Source organism: Myxine glutinosa, chromosome 5 (genome assembly GCF_964187855.1).
Source record: "Myxine glutinosa chromosome 5, kmMyxGlut1.1, whole genome shotgun sequence".
Lineage (NCBI taxonomy): Eukaryota > Metazoa > Chordata > Myxini > Myxiniformes > Myxinidae > Myxine > Myxine glutinosa.
Genome location: NC_136265.1, coordinates 136,662,208 through 136,684,098, shown reverse-complemented (window position 1 = coordinate 136,684,098; position 21,891 = coordinate 136,662,208). Strand labels below are relative to the sequence as shown.

The window sequence follows — 21,891 nt, the reverse complement described above, 5'->3', positions numbered from 1 at the left end:
ATTTTGATGAGAGTTGAAAATGGCAAATTTGATTGGTTAGGAGGGAGAGAAGACGAATTTGGTTTATGGGAGGAACGGGGAAGACAGTAGGGACGTTTGTTGATTTGTAAAGTAGATGTTTATGGGTAGTGTTGTGTTTTGTGGATACAGTAAGGGGTAAGGGAGGGGCCATGTAGGTTACCTGGTGGGGGGGGGGGGGCGTACAGTAGGAACGTACCTGTCTCACCTGGTTCCCATGTGCCCCTAGTGTGCATTACCTAATGTTGCGTGCACTTTTGCGCCCTTACCACCTTACTCACTTGTCTTCTTCTTTTGTCTCCCACCTCCGAGGATCTGGCTTTGGGGCAGAGAGAGAGGAGAGAGAGGTGCTGGCTCCGCAGTGGTGGGTCTGCACTTTCGCTGCTTGCTGCCGGGATCGATACACCATATGGACCGCAATTTTTGTGGCCGCCCACCATGGACCGCAGTTCTCTTGCGGGCAAGCACCACCCGTGGATGGACCTCTGGGTCAACGTGGCACCTATGCCATAGAGGTGAACCACTTATAGTTGGCCCCCTGACGGCCACAATTTAGAAATGGACGCGGTTGGCGCCTTTCTTTATTTTTTTTAAAGAAGCAAGAAGGCCAAGTGCACCACATGAAGGCAAGACCAGCGGAAGAACATCGGCCGGCTGCGACACCACCGGTGATTTACGAACGCTTTATTGGTGCACCGGATGGTGCTGACTGTACATGATGGGGTGGTGCTTTTGGTGCTTGGAAGGGGTGCTCTGCACATTATTAAAGGCCGTAAGGCCACAGAGCACTCGTGGGTTGGTGTATCGATGCTGGCATGCGTGCTCTCTCTCTATGCATAACATCTGCATGTGTTCCTCCAAAAACAGGTCCTGGATCGTAGTGTAAATATCAGTGTAGTCTTATGTAAATAATGCTCCCTACCGGCTGTATGTTTAGTTTGAGAATTCTTTCCGCGATTCGGTTATCCTGTGGGTTTGTTTCTGTGAGGAGAAGGGTGCAACGTCGCAGGGGGACATATTTACTCAATTGTGAACATCTGTAAAACTGTCGCACTCAGGGTAGAGTTAATAGTAGAGGGAACTACATCTGAGTGCCACACTAAAGTAGGTAAAAATTTATCGGGTCGGGACGCCCCGAGGTAGAGAAGGGTGCAATGTTGCGGATATGGGATTTGGCCTCCATCCATATCCGCTTGTAAATATTCCCCTATTTCCCCAATACTCCCCAACTATCCCCAATCCCCCATTCCCTAGTCCCATTGTCTGTAAACAACACTCTGTAGAACCGACCTTCCCCTTTTTCCCCCATTAAATGTCGTGCCCAGGTTCACCGCATCTCACGTAGACAACTATAGGACATCTTGCTAGTTATTCTTAGTCTATGTCAGTTAAGGACTCGTTTCCATTAATTCTGACTCTTCGTTGCACCAGAATGTGATTGTATGGCACCAGTAGTGAGTTTAGGACCTCCCAATACCTCCCCACAACCTCATCTCCGCATCCTCCCATCATCTCATGGAACTACAACAACAACTACAACAACAGCAGGCGGCGGCGCGGCCGCGGTGCGGGGAGTGGGCGTCCTCACTCCGGCTTGGTTAGCCGCCATTGCCCATGTGCTCCGACGGGGTTACCACGAAGGGGCTGACTGTCAGCTCCTCGTCAAGGGCGGAGCCCGGTAACCCCCAGCACCCAATAAGAAGCGGCGGGCCGATTCCATCTGGGGCGGAGCTAACGAGCCGAGGGCGTGTCACTCCCTGCTGGATATACGCAGCCACTTACCGGAGGTGACGTGAGATGCGCCCCCAGCTTGGAGAGAGAAGTCGCCACCTCTGAGCGCTGAGAGACCTCCCTGCATCTTTTGGACCGCGCTTTATCCTGTCCCTGAGCCAAGGTGCACCTTGTGCTATCCATCGACTACCTGCCCTTCCTTGCCATCAATCCCTGTGTGAGTCAGTCTTGTCCCGTTTATCTGTGGTCTGTCGGAGCTAATATAAGACCGTGTTTAAGTGCCCACCTTCCTATGCTGTACCTCTTGTCCTTGTAATCTAAACGTTCTGCATACAAATATTATAACCTCCTCCGGAGGTCTTGAGAACTGTACCCCTGGTGTCGTGTCATTTTAACCCAGCCGTTGTGTCCTTTCCTCAATTGATTTAGCATAGCGCGATTTGGCCAACGTTTGAGTGGAATCGGGTAAACTGTGCAGACGCGGTCATACCAAACGGCTCGGTAAACTAACATCCAAAACCGCGTCTGTAACAATATATATATTGTTACAGACGCGGTTTTGGATGTTAGTTTACCGAGCGGTTTGGTATGACCGCGTCTGCACAGTTTACCCGATTCCACTCGAACGTTGACTAAGTCGTGCTATGCTAAATCAATGAAGGAAAGGACACAACGGCTGGGTTTAAATGACACGACACCAGGGGTACAGTTCTCAAGACCTCCGGAGGAGGTTATAATATTTGTATGCAGAACGTTTAGATTACAAGGACAAGAGGTACAGCATAGGAAGGTGGGCACTTAAACACGGTCTTATATTAGCCCCGACAGACCACAGATAAACGGGACAAGACTGACTCACACAGGGATGGATGGCAAGGAAGGGCAGAATCGATGGCTCAAGGTGCACCTTGGCTCAGGGACAGGATCCACACGGTCCGGTCCAGATATGCGGGGAGGTATCGTCGCGCTGGAGGTGGCGTCTGTTTCTCCTTCGTGGCTGAGGAGCATCTGACGTCACCTCCGGTAAGTGGCTGCGTATATCCAGCGGGGAGTGACACGCCCTCGGCTCGTTAGCTCCGCCCCAGATGGAATCGGTCTGCCGCTTCCATTGGGTGCGGGGGTTACCGGGCTCCGCCCTTGACGAGGAGCTGACAGGGAGCCCCTATTTGGTAACCCCGTCGAGCACATGGGCAATGGCGGCTAACCAAGCCGGAGTGAGGACGCCCACTCCCCGCACCGCCGCCGCGCCGCCCCCGCTGTGGTTGTAGTTGTTGTTGTTGTTGTAGTTCCATGAGATGATGGGAGGATGCGGAGATGAGGTTGTGGGGAGGTATTGGGAGGTCCTAAACTCACTACTGGTGCCATACAATCACATTCTGGTGCAACGAAGAGTCAGAATTAATGGAAACGAGTCCTTAACTGACATAGACTAAGAATAACTAGCAAGATGTCCTATAGTTGTCTACGTGAGATGCGGTGAACCTGGGCACGACATTTAATGGGGGAAAAAGGGGAAGGTCGGTTCTACAGAGTGTTGTTTACAGACAATGGGACTAGGGAATGGGGGATTGGGGATAGTTGGGGAGTATTGGGGAAATAGGGGAATATTTACAAGCGGATATGGATGGAGGCCAAATCCCATATCCGCAACATTGCACACTTCTCTACCTCGGGGCGGCCCGACCCGATAAATATTTACCTACTTTAGTGTGGCACTCAGATGTAGTTCCCTCTACTATTAACTCTACCCTGAGTGCGACAGTTTTACAGATGTTCACAAATGAGTAAATATGTCCCCCTGCGACGTTGCACCCTTCTCCTCACAGAAACACACCCACAGGATAACCGAATCGCGGAAAGAATTCTGAAACTAAACATACAGCCGGTAGGGAGCATCATTTATACAAGACTACGCTGATATTTACACTACGATCCAGGACCTGTTTTTGGAGGAACACATGCAGATGTTATGCATAGAGAGAGCACGCATGCCAGCATCGATACACCAACCCACGAGTGCTCTGTGGCCTTACGGCCTTTAATAATGTGCAGAGCACCCCATCCAAGCACCAAAAGCACCACCCCATAACACAGTCAGCACCATCCGGTGCACCAATAAAGTGTTCAACGTCACCGGTGGTGTCGCAGCCGGCCGATGTTCTGCCGCTGGTCTTGCCTTCATGTGGTGCACTTGGCCTTCTTGCTTCTTTAAAAATAAAGAAAGGCGCCAACCGCGTCCATTTCTGAATTGTGGCCGTCAGGGGGCCAACTAAAAGTGGTTCACCTGTATGGCATAGGTGCCACGTTGACCCATAGGTCCATCAACGGGTGGTGCTTGCCCGCAAAAGAACTGCGGTCCATTGTGGGTGGCCACCAAAATTGCGGTCCATATGGTGTATCAATCCCGGCAGCAAGCAGCGAAAGTGCAGGCCCACAACTGCGGAGCCAGCACCTCTCTCTCCTCTCTCTCTGCCCCAAAGCCAGATCCTCGGAGGTGGGAGACAAAAGAAGAAGACAAGTGAGTAAGGTGGTAAGGGCGCAAAAGTGCACGCAACATTAGGTAATGCACACTAGGGGCACATGGGAACCAGGTGAGACAGGTACGTTCCTACCGTACGCCCCCCCCCCCACCAGGTAACCTACATTGCCCCTCCCTTACCCCTTACTGTATCCACAAAACACAACACTACCCATAAACATCTACTTTACAAATCAACAAACGTCCCTACTGTCTTCCCCGTTCCTCCCATAAACCAAATTCGTCTTCTCTCCCTCCTAACCAACCAAATTTGCCATTTCCAACTCTCATCAAATTTATCCATCTCCAACTCAACATCATAATTTGCCATCACCAATTCATCATCAGTCCCTCCTAAGGAGGGAGAGATGGAATCACCCCAATGTCTCATCCACGTCGTGATGCGTCTCACCAATCCACACAGCAATTCTCATTTCCTGCAACAGAACAAAGAAAACACAGGTGTGGAGTCATCATCATCACCATAGGTAAGTGGCTGCGTATGGTGCGACAGGTTCATCAATCCTAACTATTTCCTAAATGACTTTAACAACTTTACATTACCCGGGGTCTTTCCCTGCCAAACCATTGGCCCTCTTACACTATGGGTTCTAAAAACCAATTCCCATTGACCAAACTGTGGTGCTTTTCAATTTGGGGTCTCACTCCCCCGATTCATCTCCCGGTGCCCTCGCACAATTTCTGGGCCGCGACGTGTAGCTCTCCCCGCAGGTCTACTCACCTGCACACCTCCACCACTGCAGTTGCCTCCGAGCTTACCTGCTCCTTACCCTAACCTAACTACCTGGGGAAGGCCCTCTGGCTCTCTCCCCACTCGGTGCCCTCTCTGGCACTGGGCTACCCGGGTCCGTCCTCCGGATCCTCGGGCCCCACTGACACTAACGGCTCCCAGAGCCCACCTGCGGCCTCACCTGGCCGACATCCTCACAGTGCTGGAGTGCCCAACCAACTACACACTTTAACAGGCTACACGCCCAGCCATTTCCACAACACTAATGCACCCATCCGCAATATCATTCTGCAACCGCACCACAAATGCCAATATCCAACCACAATTTACCTATACCCTCTACCTAACACTTACACTACCCGCCCCGGGTACTCGTGAAAGGGGTCCACTCTTCCCCCATCCACACCTTCGCACCATGCACACCACTCCGTACCACTTACTCCAACTCTCTCCACACACCTGTACTTGCACACCTGTGCTCTCACTCTTGGTGCCGCCTGCACCCTTCTCTCCCCAAGCGCATTCGCGCTGATCCACAACACTCACTACTCACACACTGCTCCACACACCTTTCCAGTTGCACACCTGTGCAATCACACCTGTTCAATTCTCACACACACGGCATCATCTCAGCTAACTACTCCCTTCTGAAACTTGCGCTTCCCAGTCGCCCCTTTAAACTATTGCGCTCCCTCGTCATTATCATCCACACTAATCTACCTGCGTCCCCACTACAGGTATCAGTCACTAACTAAACTTAACGTTACCTAATGTCATCTTCGCTAGATCCCTACACACAATATAACCTAACCCACCCGGGCTAGTTTTCACTGCCATACACCCCATAAGCTATTGCGCATTTGCCCCCCCCCTTTGTGAGGGATGACAGAGTTGCCATCCCACCACATGGGGCGTTCCCTACTATCAATTTGGCACACCAAATTTCAGCCAATTCAAAAAATTTTCATTTACTGCCAATCCTACCCATCATCTGCCAATCATTACTGCCAATCATCAAATTTTGCCTTTTTCTAATTTCGGGGCCAAAACACTATCCTCATCACCCAGTCTACTCACTAATGCCTCTCGGTGCGCCAATTCCTGTCCAAAGCCCGGCTTCGTAAAGCCAAGCCATGAATGCGGGTTGTTCTGTGCCAGCGGCTGGATGCGTCCCGCATTCGGGGCAGGGACGGGGGCTTACCCGGCCCGAGACCCCACGCACCATCTCGGCACGGAGCCATCCCATGGCCCGATCTCGACCTGCCGGTATGCCTCAACAAAATGTGGTCGCCATGACGACCCTTCCTATCCAGCCGCCCGCTCCGCCTAGTGGAGCACGGACGCGGCTGTTCAAAGCGAGGCCCAGCACGCACCAAGGGCCCGATTCGGCTAAAAGTCGCTCTAACCGCCAACCCGTTTACCTTCGATGCCTCACCTGCATGCTTACACCCCGCAGCCCGTTCCTTGCTCACACATCCAGCCATTTCCATGCTCCTCGTACCTTTCCTTACACACCTCGGTACACCCATTCCGCTCACCGACTTGGTCACACACCTGACCACCGAACACCTTGGCACACATTCGTTGCTCGCACACCTCACCAACACACCTCTTCGCGCCCCCTCCTCGGTCACCTCCTCTGTGACAATCACAGGTGTGCTCTCACTCGCACACCCAACCACGTGCCTCACTACCAATTCCAGCGTGCATTCCCACTCACGCTCTACCATTCCAGGTGTGCTTCCTTTCTCACCTGTCACAACCAACTCACGCTCCTTGTCACTCTTACTACTCTTACCTCCACTCTTGACAGCGCACTCACCGTTACTCTCGACAGCGCACTCTTTCCTCATGCACCCGTCCGTTACACACCTTTCTCGCGCACACTCTCCCGTTACATCCTCTGTAACACTCACCACAGGCGTGCATTCTTCCTTGCCTTTGACAGCGCACTCTTTCCCCATGCACCTGTCCGTCACACACCTTTCTCGCACACCCTCTCCCGTTACATCCTCTGTAACACTCACCACAGGCGTGCATTCTCCCTTTACACCCTCCGTAACACTCCTCACTACGCGCTTCCATGTGCTCCCTCGCACACACGCTACGACCGACTCACTCTCGCCAGCACCCTCACTCCTTGGCACGCACTTTTTCCTCACACACCCCAGAGTCGGACTTCCTCGCACACCTCCTTTTTCGCACACCAGACCTGTCGCACACTTCACTCTTGGCCTCTCACGAACACCCGGGTCCATCTCGACCCCCAAGCTCATTAAATCACCTGGCGCATCATACGCACGACCATATTGGTCACCACTTACACCGGGTCCTCTTCCTCTTCGCTTCTCCTCCATCACCTGCGAATCCCTCATCCGGTTAATGAGCACATCATCACGATCCGAACACAGACTTTGGACCAATTCTTTTACCTCCTCCTTTATCTCTTTCTTATCCTCTCTCCGTCGCTTCTTAATTTCGCTCACCCCTTCTTCCACTTCTTCTAATTTCTGCTTCACCTCTTTTATTTCTCGGTACGTCTCCTCAAGTTCATCCTCTAAGGCTACCTTGACCGTTTCCATGTGCGTCCTCACCTGCCGGTCCTTCGTCTCCATTACCTCTATCACCTCGTCCAACCTCGTTGTCAGTCCCTCACGTACCATCTGACATTGCCTCTTTGTCGCTATCAAGTCGTTTTTTATGTCGTTTTGTGTCGCTTTTAACCCTCCTATTACCGCTGTGTTCTTCTTTACCTGGTCCGTTAGTTCTTTTTGTCCTTCTGTCAGTTGTTCTACTTCCTGCGTCAGGTCCTCTATGCCCCCTTGTAACTTTACAGTCCCCTTTCTCACCTCCTTCTCCATGTGCTCCTCACAGTGCCTCACCTCCTCGCGCACTCCTCCGACCTCCTCACTCACACCTCTTCTGATCTCTTCTCCCATCACTTGCATCTCCTGCCCAGATGCCACCCTCATCTGCTCCATTTCCTCCCTGTGAGCATCCAGTTTAGTTTCTACCCCCATTCTGACCCCCTCTATCTGCTGCCCCATTTGTTTAACTTCCCTTTCCGCTTGGTCCCTCATGTCCCTCAATTTGCCTTCCATCCTGTTTTCTAACCCCTCTAACCCCTTTTGCATCCCTTCCATTTGATTCTCTTGAGCGGCCATTCTGTTTTCTACCCCCATTAACCCATTTCTCACCTCTTTTATCCCGTTGTCTAACCCCTCAAAATTATTGTCTAACTTCCCAAATTTCTTGTCTAACTCCTCAAAATTATTGTCTAACTTCCCAAATTTCTTGTCTAATCCCTTAAAATTATTGTCTAACCCCTCACCGGTACCCCTCGCTTCGTCCCTCATTACCCCCATTTGGCCCTCCAATCGCTCACCCTGAGCATCCATCCGCTTCCCCAAGTCATTCCTCAGGTCTTCACTTGTCTGGACCATGAGCGCCTTTATTTGTTCCATAAATAGGCCCCAATCCATCGGCGGCGCTGCTACGGTCACGGGCGCGGCTAAATTTGGCGCCACAATAACCATGTGTGCGAGGCCGCCATTTTGTGCGTCTGCTACCCTCACTGCTTCGCTCTCCTCATGTCCCTCAATTTGGTCCTGGATCGACCCTGCCTCACTCTCCTCTACCGGAGCCCAGCCGTCTTGGTCTGCCATAGCGCGACTTTCAAAATTCGGGTTTTTTTTTTTTTTTTTTTGTAAAACACAATCAAATTTCGCTGTTATAATTTCGAGCGCGTGAAACGCGCTCCGGATCGAATCCCACTTCCCGACACCAAATGTTACAGACGCGGTTTTGGATGTTAGTTTACCGAGCGGTTTGGTATGACCGCGTCTGCACAGTTTACCCGATTCCACTCGAACGTTGACTAAGTCGCGCTATGCTAAATCAATGAAGGAAAGGACACAACGGCTGGGTTTAAATGACACGACACCAGGGGTACAGTTCTCAAGACCTCCGGAGGAGGTTATAATATTTGTATGCAGAACGTTTAGATTACAAGGACAAGAGGTACAGCATAGGAAGGTGGGCACTTAAACACGGTCTTATATTAGCCCCGACAGACCACAGATAAACGGGACAAGACTGACTCACACAGGGATGGATGGCAAGGAAGGGCAGAATTGATGGCTCAAGGTGCACCTTGGCTCAGGGACAGGATCCACACGGTCCGGTCCAGATATGCGGGGAGGTATCGTCGCGCTGGAGGTGGCGTCTGTTTCTCCTTCATGGCTGAGGCGCATCTGACGTCACCTCCGGTAAGTGGCTGCGTATATCCAGCGGGGAGTGACACGCCCTCGGCTCGTTAGCTCCGCCCCAGATGGAATCGGTCCGCCGCTTCCATTGGGTGCGGGGGTTACCGGGCTCCGCCCTTGACGAGGAGCTGACAGGGAGCCGCTATTTGGTAACCCCGTCAAGCACATGGGCAATGGCGGCTAACCAAGCCGGAGTGAGGACGCCCACTCCCCGCACCGCCGCCGCGCCGCCCCCCGCTGTGGTTGTAGTTGTTGTTGTTGTTGTAGTTCCATGAGATGATGGGAGGATGCGGAGATGAGGTTGTGGGGAGGTATTGGGAGGTCCTAAACTCACTACTGGTGCCATACAATCACATTCTGGTGCAACGAAGAGTCAGAATTAATGGAAACGAGTCCTTAACTGACATAGACTAAGAATAACTAGCAAGATGTCCTATAGTTGTCTACGTGAGATGCGGTGAACCTGGGCACGACATTTAATGGGGGAAAAAGGGGAAGGTCGGTTCTACAGAGTGTTGTTTACAGACAATGGGACTAGGGAATGGGGGATTGGGGATAGTTGGGGAGTATTGGGGAAATAGGGGAATATTTACAAGCGGATATGGATGGAGGCCAAATCCCATATCTGCAACAATATATATACAGTATATATATATATATATATATACAGTATATATATATATATATATATATATATATACAGTATATATCTATATATATACAGTATATATCTATATATATACAGTATATATCTATATATATATCTATATATATATATATATTGTTGCGGATATGGGATTTGGCCTCCATCCATATCCGCTTGTAAATATTCCCCTATTTCCCCAATACTCCCCAACTATCCCCAATCCCCCATTCCCTAGTCCCATTGTCTGTAAACAACACTCTGTAGAACCGACCTTCCCCTTTTTCCCCCATTAAATGTCGTGCCCAGGTCCACCGCATCTCACGTAGACAACTTTCGGACAGCTTGCTAGTTATTCTTAGTCTATGTCAGTTAAGGACTCGTTTCCATTAATTCTGACTCTTCGTTGCACCAGAATGTGATTGTATGGCACCAGTAGTGAGTTTAGGACCTCCCAATACCTCCCCACAACCTCATCTCCGCATCCTCCCATCATCTCATGGAACTACAACAACAACAACAACTACAACCACAGCGGGGGTGGCGCGGCGGCGGTGCGGGGAGTGGGCGTCCTCACTCCGGCTTGGTTAGCCGCCATTGCCCATGTGCTCGACGGGGTTACCAAATAGGGGCTCCCTGTCAGCTCCTCGTCAAGGGCGGAGCCCGGTAACCCCCGCACCCAATGGAAGCGGCGGACCGATTCCATCTGGGGCGGAGCTAACGAGCCGAGGGCGTGTCACTCCCCGCTGGATATACGCAGCCACTTACCGGAGGTGACGTGAGATGTGCCCCCAGCTTGAGGAGAGACAGACGCCACCTCCAGCGCGACGATACCTCCCCGCATATCTGGACCGGACTGTGTGGATCCTGTCCCGGAGCCAAGGTGCACCTTGTGCTATCCATCGACTACCTGCCCTTCCTTGCCATCAATCCCTGTGTGAGTCAGTCTTGTCCCGTTTATCTGTGGTCTGTCGGGGCTAATATAAGACCGTGTTTAAGTGCCCACCTTCCTATGCTGTACCTCTTGTCCTTGTAATCTAAACGTTCTGCATACAAATATTATAACCTCCTCCGGAGGTCTTGAGAACTGTACCCCTGGTGTCGTGTCATTTAACCCAGCCGTTGTGTCCTTTCCTCAATTGATTTAGCATAGCGCGATTTGGCCAACGTTCGAGTGGAATCGGGTAAACTGTGCAGACGCGGTCATACCAAACCGCTCGGTAAACTAACATCCAAAACCGCGTCTGTAACATTTGGTGTCAGGAGTGGGATTCGATCCGGAGCGCGTTTTACGCGCTCGAAATTATAACGGCGAAATTTGATTGTGTTTTACAAAAAAAATAAAAACCCGAATTTTGAAAGTCGCGCTATGGCGGATCAAGGCGGCTGGGTTCCGGTAGAGGAGAGTGGGGTAGAATCGACCCAGGACCCCAGGGAAGAAGTGGGGAAAATGGTGGAGGAGAGTAAAGAAGGTGTGGTTGAGGAGGTATCAGGTGCACAAAATGGCGCTCTCGCGCACGTGGCTACAGCGGCACCAAATTTTGCCGCGCCCGTGACCGTAGTAGCGGGCTTTGATGTGGGGGACTTCATGGCGCAATTCGCCGAGATGCTGAGAATAAACGGGGAGAAATTGAGTAAGGAAATGGATGCTCAGGGTGAGCGAATGGAACAAATGGGGAACCGGATGGATGCTCGGAGTGAGCGAATTGAAGCAACAATAGACGGAATGAGGGCCGATAGGAAGGAAAGGGAGCAGAGGGACAGAGACCGCAAGTTGGGCGAGAGGGTCCCAGGGGTGCACGAGGAAGTAAAGCGGGTCGAAAAGCGCTGGTTGAGCGAAGCGGAGGAAAGCACGGGTACAATGACGGGGGTAGAAATCGCGACACGGGGTTTGGAAAAGCCGGCGACCGATGAGGTAGAGGGTGTTTTATTAAAGCCAGCGGTCGTCGAGGTGAATAAAGAAAAAGCAGTGCTGGGAATTAAAATTGAAGAGATGACGGAGGTAGCCCGGGAATTGCAGGGAGAAATGGATTATGTACAAAGTCCCTGCTCAAATCATGATGATGTACTCGTTAATCCAAATGGAAGTTTGCAGGTTTTGGTGCAGGGAGGAAGAAGAACCCCGAAGGTGAGACGTGCTGTGTATTGTGCGGGGAGATTTTGTAAGAGGATGTTTAGCGACAAAAGAATTTTCGCACGCTTGGGATCGAGGAAGCATCCGGGCGTTGGTGAAGGGTCCCGTGTGAGTGGAAATGGCACGCGTGGGAGGAAAAAGTGTGCGTCGGCGAATGGGTGTGTTTTTGTGAGGGTGAAAGGGGTAGCGTATGCTTGTGAGCATGCAAGTAAAGCATCGACGGTAACCAGGTTAGCGGTTAGGGCGACGGATAGCCGATGCGAGCGCTCGGTGCGAGGGGTGCTTTGTTGGGTGCGAGGCCCGGCGCGGGTCGATGCTGCGTCGCTTCTCTTCGAAGCGTCGTTGCCGATTCGGGCTGGGCCCCGCCCCGCACGGTCGAGTCCGGGCCTTGGCGGGCGAGGCGACCGGTCCGGTTCAAGGGCGAGTGGGAGGAGGCGGAACGGTGCCCCCTCGTGGGGACGGGGTTCCGACCGGGGGAGATTGAGCCATCGGGCCCGGGACCGCAAGGTGCCGCGCCGAGATGGTGCGTGGAGCCTCGGTCCAACCAAACCACCTCCCTTGAACCGAAAGCCGGACGGATTCAACCTGCAGGCAACCAAACCACCCGAATTCATTGCTCGGCTTTACGAACCGAGTTTAATGATGTCACGGCGCACCGAGAGGATCTAATAAGTAGACGGGTGATGAGGATAGTGTTTTGGCCCCGAAATTAGAAAAACAAAATTTGATGATTGGCAAAGGATTGGCAGTAATGATTGGCAGATGATGAGTAGTGATTGGCAAATTTTTGATTTGTTGAAATTTGATGTGCAAAATTGGTAGTGGGAGATGCCCGATGTGGTGGGATGGCAACTCTGTCATCCCTCACAAAGGTGGGGCAAATGCGCTATAGTTTATGGGGTGTATGGCAGTGAAAACTAGCCCGGGTGGGTTAGGTTATATTGATAGGGCCCTAGAAGATGACATTAGGTGACGTTAAGGTTAGATAGTGACTGATACCTGTAGTGGGGACGCAGGTAGATTAGTGTGGATGATAACGACGAGGGAGCGCAATAGTTTAAAGGGACGACTGGGAAGCGCAAGTTTCAGAGGGGAGTAGTTAGATGAGATGATGCCGTGTGGTTGAGAATTGAACAGGTGTGATTGCACAGGTGTGCAACTGGACAGGTGTGTGGAGCAGTGTGTGAGTAGTGAGTGTTGTGGATCAGCGCGAATGCGCTTGGGGAGAGAAGGGTGCAGGTGGCACCAAGTATGAGAGCACAGGTGTGCAAGTACAGGTGTGTGGAGTACATGGAGTAAGTGGTATGGAGTGGTGTGCATGGTGCGAAGGTGTGAATGGGGGAAGAGTGGACCCCCATCACGGATACCCGGGGCGGGTAGTGTAAGTGTTAGGTAGAGGGTATAGGTAAATTGTGGTTGGATATTGGCATTTGTGGTGCGGTTGCAGAATGGTATTTTGGATGGGTGCATTAGTGTTGTGGAAATGGCTGGGCGTGTAGCCTGTTAGTGTGTGTAGTTGGTTTGGGCACTCCACCACTGTGAGGATGTCGACCAGGTGAGGCCGCAGGTGGGCTCTGGGAGCCGTTAGTGTCAGTGGGGCCCGAGGATCCGGAGGACGGACCCGGGTAGCCCAGTGCCAGAGAGGGCACCGAGTGGGGAGAGCGCCAGAGGGCCTTCCCCAGGTAGATAGGTTAGGGTAAGGAGCAGGTAAGCTCGGAGGCAACTGCAGTGGTGGAGGTGTGCAGGTGGGTAGACCTGTTGGGAGAGCTACACGTCGCGGCCCAGAAATTGTGCGAGGGCACCGGGAGATGAATCGGGGGAGTGAGACCCCAAATTGAAAAGCACCACAGTTTGGTCAATGGGAATTGGTTTTTAGAACCCATAGTGTAAGAGGGCCAATAGTTTGGCAGGAGAAAGACCCCGGGTAATGTAAAGTTGTTAAAGTCATTTAGGAAATAGTTAGGATTGATGAACCTGTCGCACCATACGCAGCCACTTACCTGTGGTGATGATGACTCCACACCTGTGTTTTCTTTGTTCTGTGTGCAGGAAAGGAGAATTGCTGTTGGATTTGTGAGACGCATCACGACGTGGATGAGACATTGGGGTGATTCCATCTCTCCCTCCCTAGGAGGGACTGATGATGAATTGGTGATGGCAAATTATGATGTTGAGTTGGAGATGGCAAATTTTGATGAGAGTTGAAAATGGCAAATTTGATTGGTTAGGAGGGAGAGAAGACGAATTTGGTTTATGGGAGGAACAGGGAAGACAGTAGGGACGTTTGTTGATTTGTAAAGTAGATGTTTATGGGTAGTGTTGTGTTTTGTGGATACAGTAAGGGGTAAGGGAGGGGCCATGTAGGTTACCTGGTGGGGGGGGGGGCGTACGGTAGGAACGTACCTGTCTCACCTGGTTCCCATGTGCCCCTAGTGTGCATTACCTAATGTTGCGTGCACTTTTGCGCCCTTACCACCTTACTCACTTGTCCTCTTCTTTTGTCTCCCACCTCCGAGGATCTGGCTTTGGGGCAGAGAGAGAGGAGAGAGAGGTGCTGGCTCCGCAGTTGTGGGCCTGCACTTTCGCTGCTTGCTGCCGGGATCGATACACCATATGGACCGCAATGTTTGCGGCCGCCCACCATGGACCGCAGTTCTTTTGCGGGCAAGCACCACCCGTTGATGGACCTATGGGTCAACGTGGCACCTATGCCATACAGGTGAACCACTAATAGTTGGCCCCCTGACGGCCACAATTTAGAAATGGACGCGGTTGGCGCCTTTCTTTATTTTTGAAAGAAGCCAGAAGGCCAAGTGCACCACACGAAGGCAAGACCAGCGGCAGAACATCGGCCAGCTGCGACACCACCGGTGACTATAAACACTTTATTGGTGCACCGGATGGTGCTGACTGTACATGATGGGGTGGTGCTTTTGGTGCTTGGAAGGGGTGCTCTGCACATTATTAAAGGCCGTAAGGCCACAGAGCACTCGTGGGTTGGTGTATCGATGCTGGCATGCGTGCTCTCTCTCTATGCATAACATCTGCATGTGTTCCTCCAAAAACAGGTCCTGGATCGTAGTGTAAATATCAGCGTAGTCTTGTGTAAATAATGCTCCCTACCGGCTGTATGTTTAGTTTGAGGATTCTTTCCGCGATTCGGTTATCCTGTGGGTGTGTTTCTGTGAGGAGAAGGGTGCAACGTCGCAGGGGGACATATTTACTCAATTGTGAACATCTGTAAAACTGTCGCACTCAGGGTAGAGTTAATAGTAGAGGGAACTACATCTGAGTGCCACACTAACGTAGGTAAAGATTTATCGGGTCGGGACGCCCCGAGGTAGAGAAGGGTGCAATGTTGCGGATATGGGATTTGGCCTCCATCCATATCCGCTTGTAAATATTCCCCTATTTCCCCAATACTCCCCAACTATCCCCAATCCCCCATTCCCTAGTCCCATTGTCTGTAAACAACACTCTGTAGAACCAACCTTCCCCTTTTTCCCCCATTAAATGTCGTGCCCAGGTCCACCGCATCTCATGTAGACAACTTTCGGACATCTTGCTAGTTATTCTTAGTCTATGTCAGTTAAGGACTCGTTTCCATTAATTCTGACTCTTCGTTGCACCAGAATGTGATTGTATGGCACCAGTAGTGAGTTTAGGACCTCCCAATACCTCCCCACAACCTCATCTCCTCATCCTCCCATCATCTCATGGAACTACAACAACAACAACAACTACAACCACAGCGGGGGCGGCGCGGCGGCGGTGCGGGGAGTAGGCGTCCTCACTCCGGCTTGGTTAGCCGCCATTGCCCATGTGCTCGACGGGGTTACCAAATAGGGGCTCCCTGTCAGCTCCTCGTCAAGGGCGGAGCCCGGTAACCCCCGCACCCAATGGAAGCGGCGGACCGATTCCATCTGGGGCGGAGCTAACGAGCCGAGGGCGTGTCACTCCCCGCTGGATATACGCAGCCACTTACCGGAGGTGACGTGAGATGCGCCCCCAGCTTGAGGAGAGACAGACGCCACCTCCAGCGCGACGATACCTCCCCGCATATCTGGACCGGACCGTGTGGATCCTGTCCCGGAGCCAAGGTGCATCTTGTGCTATCCATCGACTACATGCCCTTCCTTGCCATCAATCCCTGTGTGAGTCAGTCTTGTCCCGTTTATCTGTGGTCTGTCGGGGCTAATATAAGACCGTGTTTAAGTGCCCACCTTCCTATGCTGTACCTCTTGTCCTTGTAATCTAAACGTTCTGCATACAAATATTATAACCTCCTCCGGAGGTCTTGAGAACTGTACCCCTGGTGTCGTGTCATTTAACCCAGCCGTTGTGTCCTTTCCTCAATTGATTTAGCATAGCGCAATTTGGCCAACGTTCGAGTGGAATCGGGTAAACTGTGCAGACGCGGTCATACCAAACCGCTCGGTAAACTAACATCCAAAACCGCGTCTGTAACAATATATGTATATATATATATATATATATATATATATATATATATATATATATATATATATATAAGTAGGTGATAAATGTTGCTTCTGGGACACCTCCGTTTAACATGGGAAATCCCTATCTAATGTCATTTACCCCTTGTCTTTTTCAAAAATCATAAACACCTCTATTTCTCCCTCTATGAACCTATAATCCTTCTCACCTTATGAACCTATGATCCTTCTCGCCTTATGAACCTATGATTTTCTTCCTTTATGAACCTATAAATCCTTCTAGCCTTATGAACCTATGATCATTCTCACTTCCATGTAATTTTTACCCTATTCCCCCCACTAGCCCCTTAATGTAGTTCCTTAGACCACTCTACTAATGAGCCTATAAATATATTATCTCTTTCTAACTTTTTTAAGAGTTCCATTCTCCTATAGAACTCATCCCCATCAAGTATATTTATAAAGTATACAGGTTCCTTAACCTTTTGTTGTGAAAGTATAAAGTGGTATGTTTCACGGAGGGTTCTTGTTTGACCTCCTCCTCTCCCACATACCATTTTAAAATTATAATATTTATTATCCGATTGATAACCATTAAAGTTCTCACTCCACTCTGATATATTTTTCTTCCCGCCCTCCATTACCCCACTTAACAAATGAATACGTTTATCCGTCTTGAGAACCTTCTGACCAGTGATTCTCTCAACCTCTTGAATCTGATATTTTTCACATTCGTTATGTTTTCCATTTATATACCAAGGTTGATTACACCTCCACTCTTTAGTCTGGTTGATACTTGGTTCTATCATTTATATAATAGTAAAAAAGGTGGCGGTAGCCCGTTAAAATCCCTAACCCCCCTTTTTAACTTATCACTTATATATATATATATCTTATCACTTATATATATATCTTATCACTTATATATCTTATCACATATATCTTATCACTTATATCTTATCACTTATATATCTTATCACTTATATATCTTATCACTTATATACTTATATAACCATAAGGGAGACTATCAATTCCATTTTCTAAAATAAACCTCTTATCATCAAAAGCCCCCAATGCTTTCTTATTCACCTCTTCTGAATATAATTGATGTTTATAACTTCTTATTCCATTAATCTTTCTAAACTCTTCTTTCTTTGTTGTTAAACAGTTATAATAATCCTTAAAGTTTATTGTTTCTTTAATGACATTTTTCTTTATACCTTTTAACTTCTTATCAGTCTTTTCAACGTTATTCACAATGTATTTATAAGCATAAGCCTTCGACCTCAATCCCACAAATTCACTCATAACATTTCCTCCCAATTCATCCTTGAACTTTCCAATCACCTTTTTATTTTTAGAAGAGAACAACTCACTCTCTGGACTGTAATTACTTGTATCATAGATATTAATGTCCTTTTTCATGTCTGAATAAACATCATCAGTATTAATTTTCAAAATAAAACTATCAGTATCCATATACAACAATGACACATTATCCTTATACTTTGATTTTAGATTAATATAAAAGTAATCATACATTAATGACTTTGACAAGTCAAGAATTGATGTTCCAATGTAAATAGGTTTGTCCATTTCAATACTCTCTTTAACCAAATGGATCGCACAAAAGTTCTCAGTAAAGACCTCAGCTCTAGTAAAACTCGGTCTATTAATTAATTTTGATGCTTGTTCCCAAGATGTTGCTAGTCTGATATTTTGTCTTTTCCTCACATTCTCCATGGTCTTACCAAAGACCGCATTATTCATCAATTTATAAAAGTCTTTCTCAAAATCTGTTTTTGACTCTGTTCTTCTTTGTGTATTAAAATCAATGTACCCCTTTAACCAATGACTTTGATTGAACTTTAGAACCCTGTGGATCTTCTCTACTCTTAGACCTTTTGATAAATATTGTCACAAATTTCTTTGGTGTAGTACATAATTTTTCTTGTTATATAATGTAGTAAGTAATTTTTCTGTTGATTCACCTATATCAAACGATCGTTGATAATCACTCAACCATTCTTTCTTTGGACTTTCTTTCTCACAAGCAAATGGAAGATCTTTATGTTTGATATGAAGTTCTTCAGGATATTTTAAATCGACCTCAAAATAATAACCAACCTTTGAATCATCCAATTGTTTTTGTGTAGAGATACATACATCTTGTAAAACCTTTGTGTAGTCTTTTTCCTTTACCCATCTTAGTTTCCCATAAGGAAGAGCTTGAGACATTGCCCAGCCATACAAGTTGTTTGCGTCATAGTACATCAAGTAAGAACTCTCTTTCGTTGAATCATAATTTGGAAGATATTTGTTATTTGCTTTTGCGTATCTGCTCGAGCATACTTGTGAAATTCCACCTCTTTTTGCCTTTTCAATCATCAAAAGCATATCGACATCGGTTATCAAATCCAAATCTTGTTTTGTCATTTTCAACATCGCGCTCCAAGCCAATCCAGGTGCTGTGTAGTAGTGAGCAGGATCCAATCCATATCCAGTGCGACAAACAGATCTAAAGGCTTCAAATACATCGGCCAATAAAAGCACATCAGTTTTGAGATACAAATCGTGATACTCACCAAGATTCTTGATGTTATATTTTTCCCAAACATTTTGTGCGTGTACATAATCTTTATCAGATATATGACTGTTGTTTAATTTGTTATCGAAATTTTCTTTTAAAGGAAGTTGTGTTTCATTGAATCTCTCAAATGAGTCCATATAGTCATAGGGGTAAATTCCCTTTTGTGTTAGAAAATCTTTATCTGAAAAATACTCTGAAAGACATGGAAACTCTTTTAGATTTTGAACCAAGTTAGCCAATGGACTTGCCATGAATTTAAATGTATCAAGAAATCTGATATGAGTAATAGGAGATGTGTGAATTGTTTTTGTGAATGAAATGTATTTCTGATCTGTGTTAGGAATTGCTGAAATGTGTCCAGATGTCTTTGAAAGTTCATTAATAAATAGATGCGTATCATAATGAGCATTGTTATGAAGAAAGACAGGAATGAAAGAGGGGAGTTGATAATTAATATTACAACTTTGATGAGCTGGACCTCTATATTTACCAGTGAGATGACAATGATCTCTAACCTTTAGACCTTCACCAATTTTTTCCTCACAAATATGACAAACATTGTTTTTTCTAAATTCCCTTTTCTGTTCACTCGTCAAGGACATTGGTTTATTAGTTTCTCTCATTATCTTGGTTAATCGGACACAGTCTTTTTCTAGTCGTTTCACAAACTCATCTGGGGTATTTGAGCCTCTATACTCCTCTAACTTGTTATATTTATCACCAACGGATGATTTGATATAATAACAAAAACCGCAAGGAGTATGTTTTTGATATTTATTTGTGTATGAATCTTTTGGATCTGGAGAAGCAGTATCTATTTTTTCTAGAATACTTTCAAAATCAGCATATATAACAAATGGATGTTTGATCTTTTTCTTTTCATCTTTGAATGTGATATTTGAGCCTTCTTTAGGCATATTGATTACCGTTGATTTATGTTCACCACAATAATTTGAATGTTTATCTAATCTTTCTTGTGTATGGAAGAAGTTAAGACAACGCAAACAAATATATATTTTATTTGTTCTTTTACATACTTGTGGTTTTATTAATTTAGCAATATCTTTAATGTATGTATAATGTGAATTTTCCTCTGAATTAAAATATAGAAGATTAATATGAGTTTGTTTACAATTGTCAGAAAGCTTTAAAACCTGAATGCTGTTTGTTTCTGTTAGACCATAAACATTAACTGATAAATTATTTATCTTTTCAAATTTAGGAATATCATTTAAAGCCATCGGAAACTTTAGATCTTTCGTATTTAATGTATTCTCATATTTTTTATAATGAGATACTCTTTCATCATGAAAATGTGGAGGATGTAAGTGTGCTAGAATAGACCAGAGAAAACATTTATTGTCTTTATTTTTGATATTGATAACTGCTTTTCTATTTTTGATAACACTGGGTAAATCAATGTAGGAAGAAGCTTTTAGAGGATCTGATTTAAGAATATGAATGTCTATGTAAATAATTTTTCCTATATTGAATCCACTTCCTACGATTGAATTATCCACATCTTGCTCTTGTTTAATAAGTTCATCATAGACTCCTGATGTTTTAAAATCTTGATATGAAGATATAAAGTGTGGCTCAGTTCTCATGTATGGTGTATCTATAGCTCCTTCGTCCTTTGTCATTTCTAATTTTACTCCCATATAAAATTTAAGTGGTTTCATTTCTTTTAGTGTTTTTTCAATCAACGTTTGAACAGCAGGTTTAACTATTTCTACAGCATCAACTATAGACTCTGGTTCAGGAGGTTTGAAGTTAAAGACTCTTATTTTAATATGTTCTTTGAATGCGCCATCAGAGTTTTTAGTTGTGATAAAATTTGATAAATGTAGAATTGTTTTAAGATGTATTTCGAAGCCTTTCTTGAGGATATTTTTATTACATGCAGAACAGTGTTTTGTTTCCTTCTGAATAGGAGATAGTAGGTGAAGTAGATTAAATGTGTGTTTGTTAGTTTTAAGGTGTCTTTTGTAGTGTTTATATTCTTGTTCACAAACATCACAATACGTTGCTTTGATCATATTTATTTATATAGTAAAATTATACTTAAAACAAAGTGCCTTTTTAGAGGCTTTTTAAAAGATGAAACTGTGCTTAAAGTAAAACACCTTTGAGCTTTTCAACTCGTTTTATGTATATAACTTTACTTAAAGTAAAACACCTTTGAGCTTTTCAACTCGTTTTATGTATATAACTTTACTTAAAGTAAAACACCTTTGAGCTTTTCAACTCGTTTTATGTATATAGCTTTACTTAAAGTAAAACACCTTTGAGCTTTTCAACTCGTTTTATGTATATAACTTTACTTAAAGTAAAGCGTCTATGTATTAGCCAGAAAGTTTAGATACTCTAGTTCATCAATTTCAATTTCACTATCTGAGTCATCAATAAAGCTACTCTCATAACTATCATTTGAACACAAACTATTAGTATCATAACTATCTTCAGATCCTAGACTCTCAGTATAATAACTCTCAGAGTATTGACTGTTAATATCACTCATTTACATACCATTAAACTTCCATCAATATCTATATGTTTTCTTTCATTAGAACTAATAACCACAATATTTTCTACATTAAATGTTATTTTCAAATAATCTCTAATAATCAGAGTACGGAATGATAGTTCACCACTAATATTCATATTATTAATTTCACCCACATCTTTGGGTCTATTAAAGAATATACAAATGTTTCCTCTAGAATCGTTGATGGTCTTATCATTCATTTTCAAAGCTTCTTTATCAATGACCTTTTCAAG

General features: G+C 46.6%; 1 protein-coding gene across 1 annotated transcript in view; it reads right to left on the bottom strand.

Moving 5' to 3' along the window:
- Positions 1 to 21,891, bottom strand: part of LOC144892380 (uncharacterized) — a 547,127-nt gene that overhangs the window by 15,376 nt on the left and 509,860 nt on the right. The window lies entirely within an intron of this gene.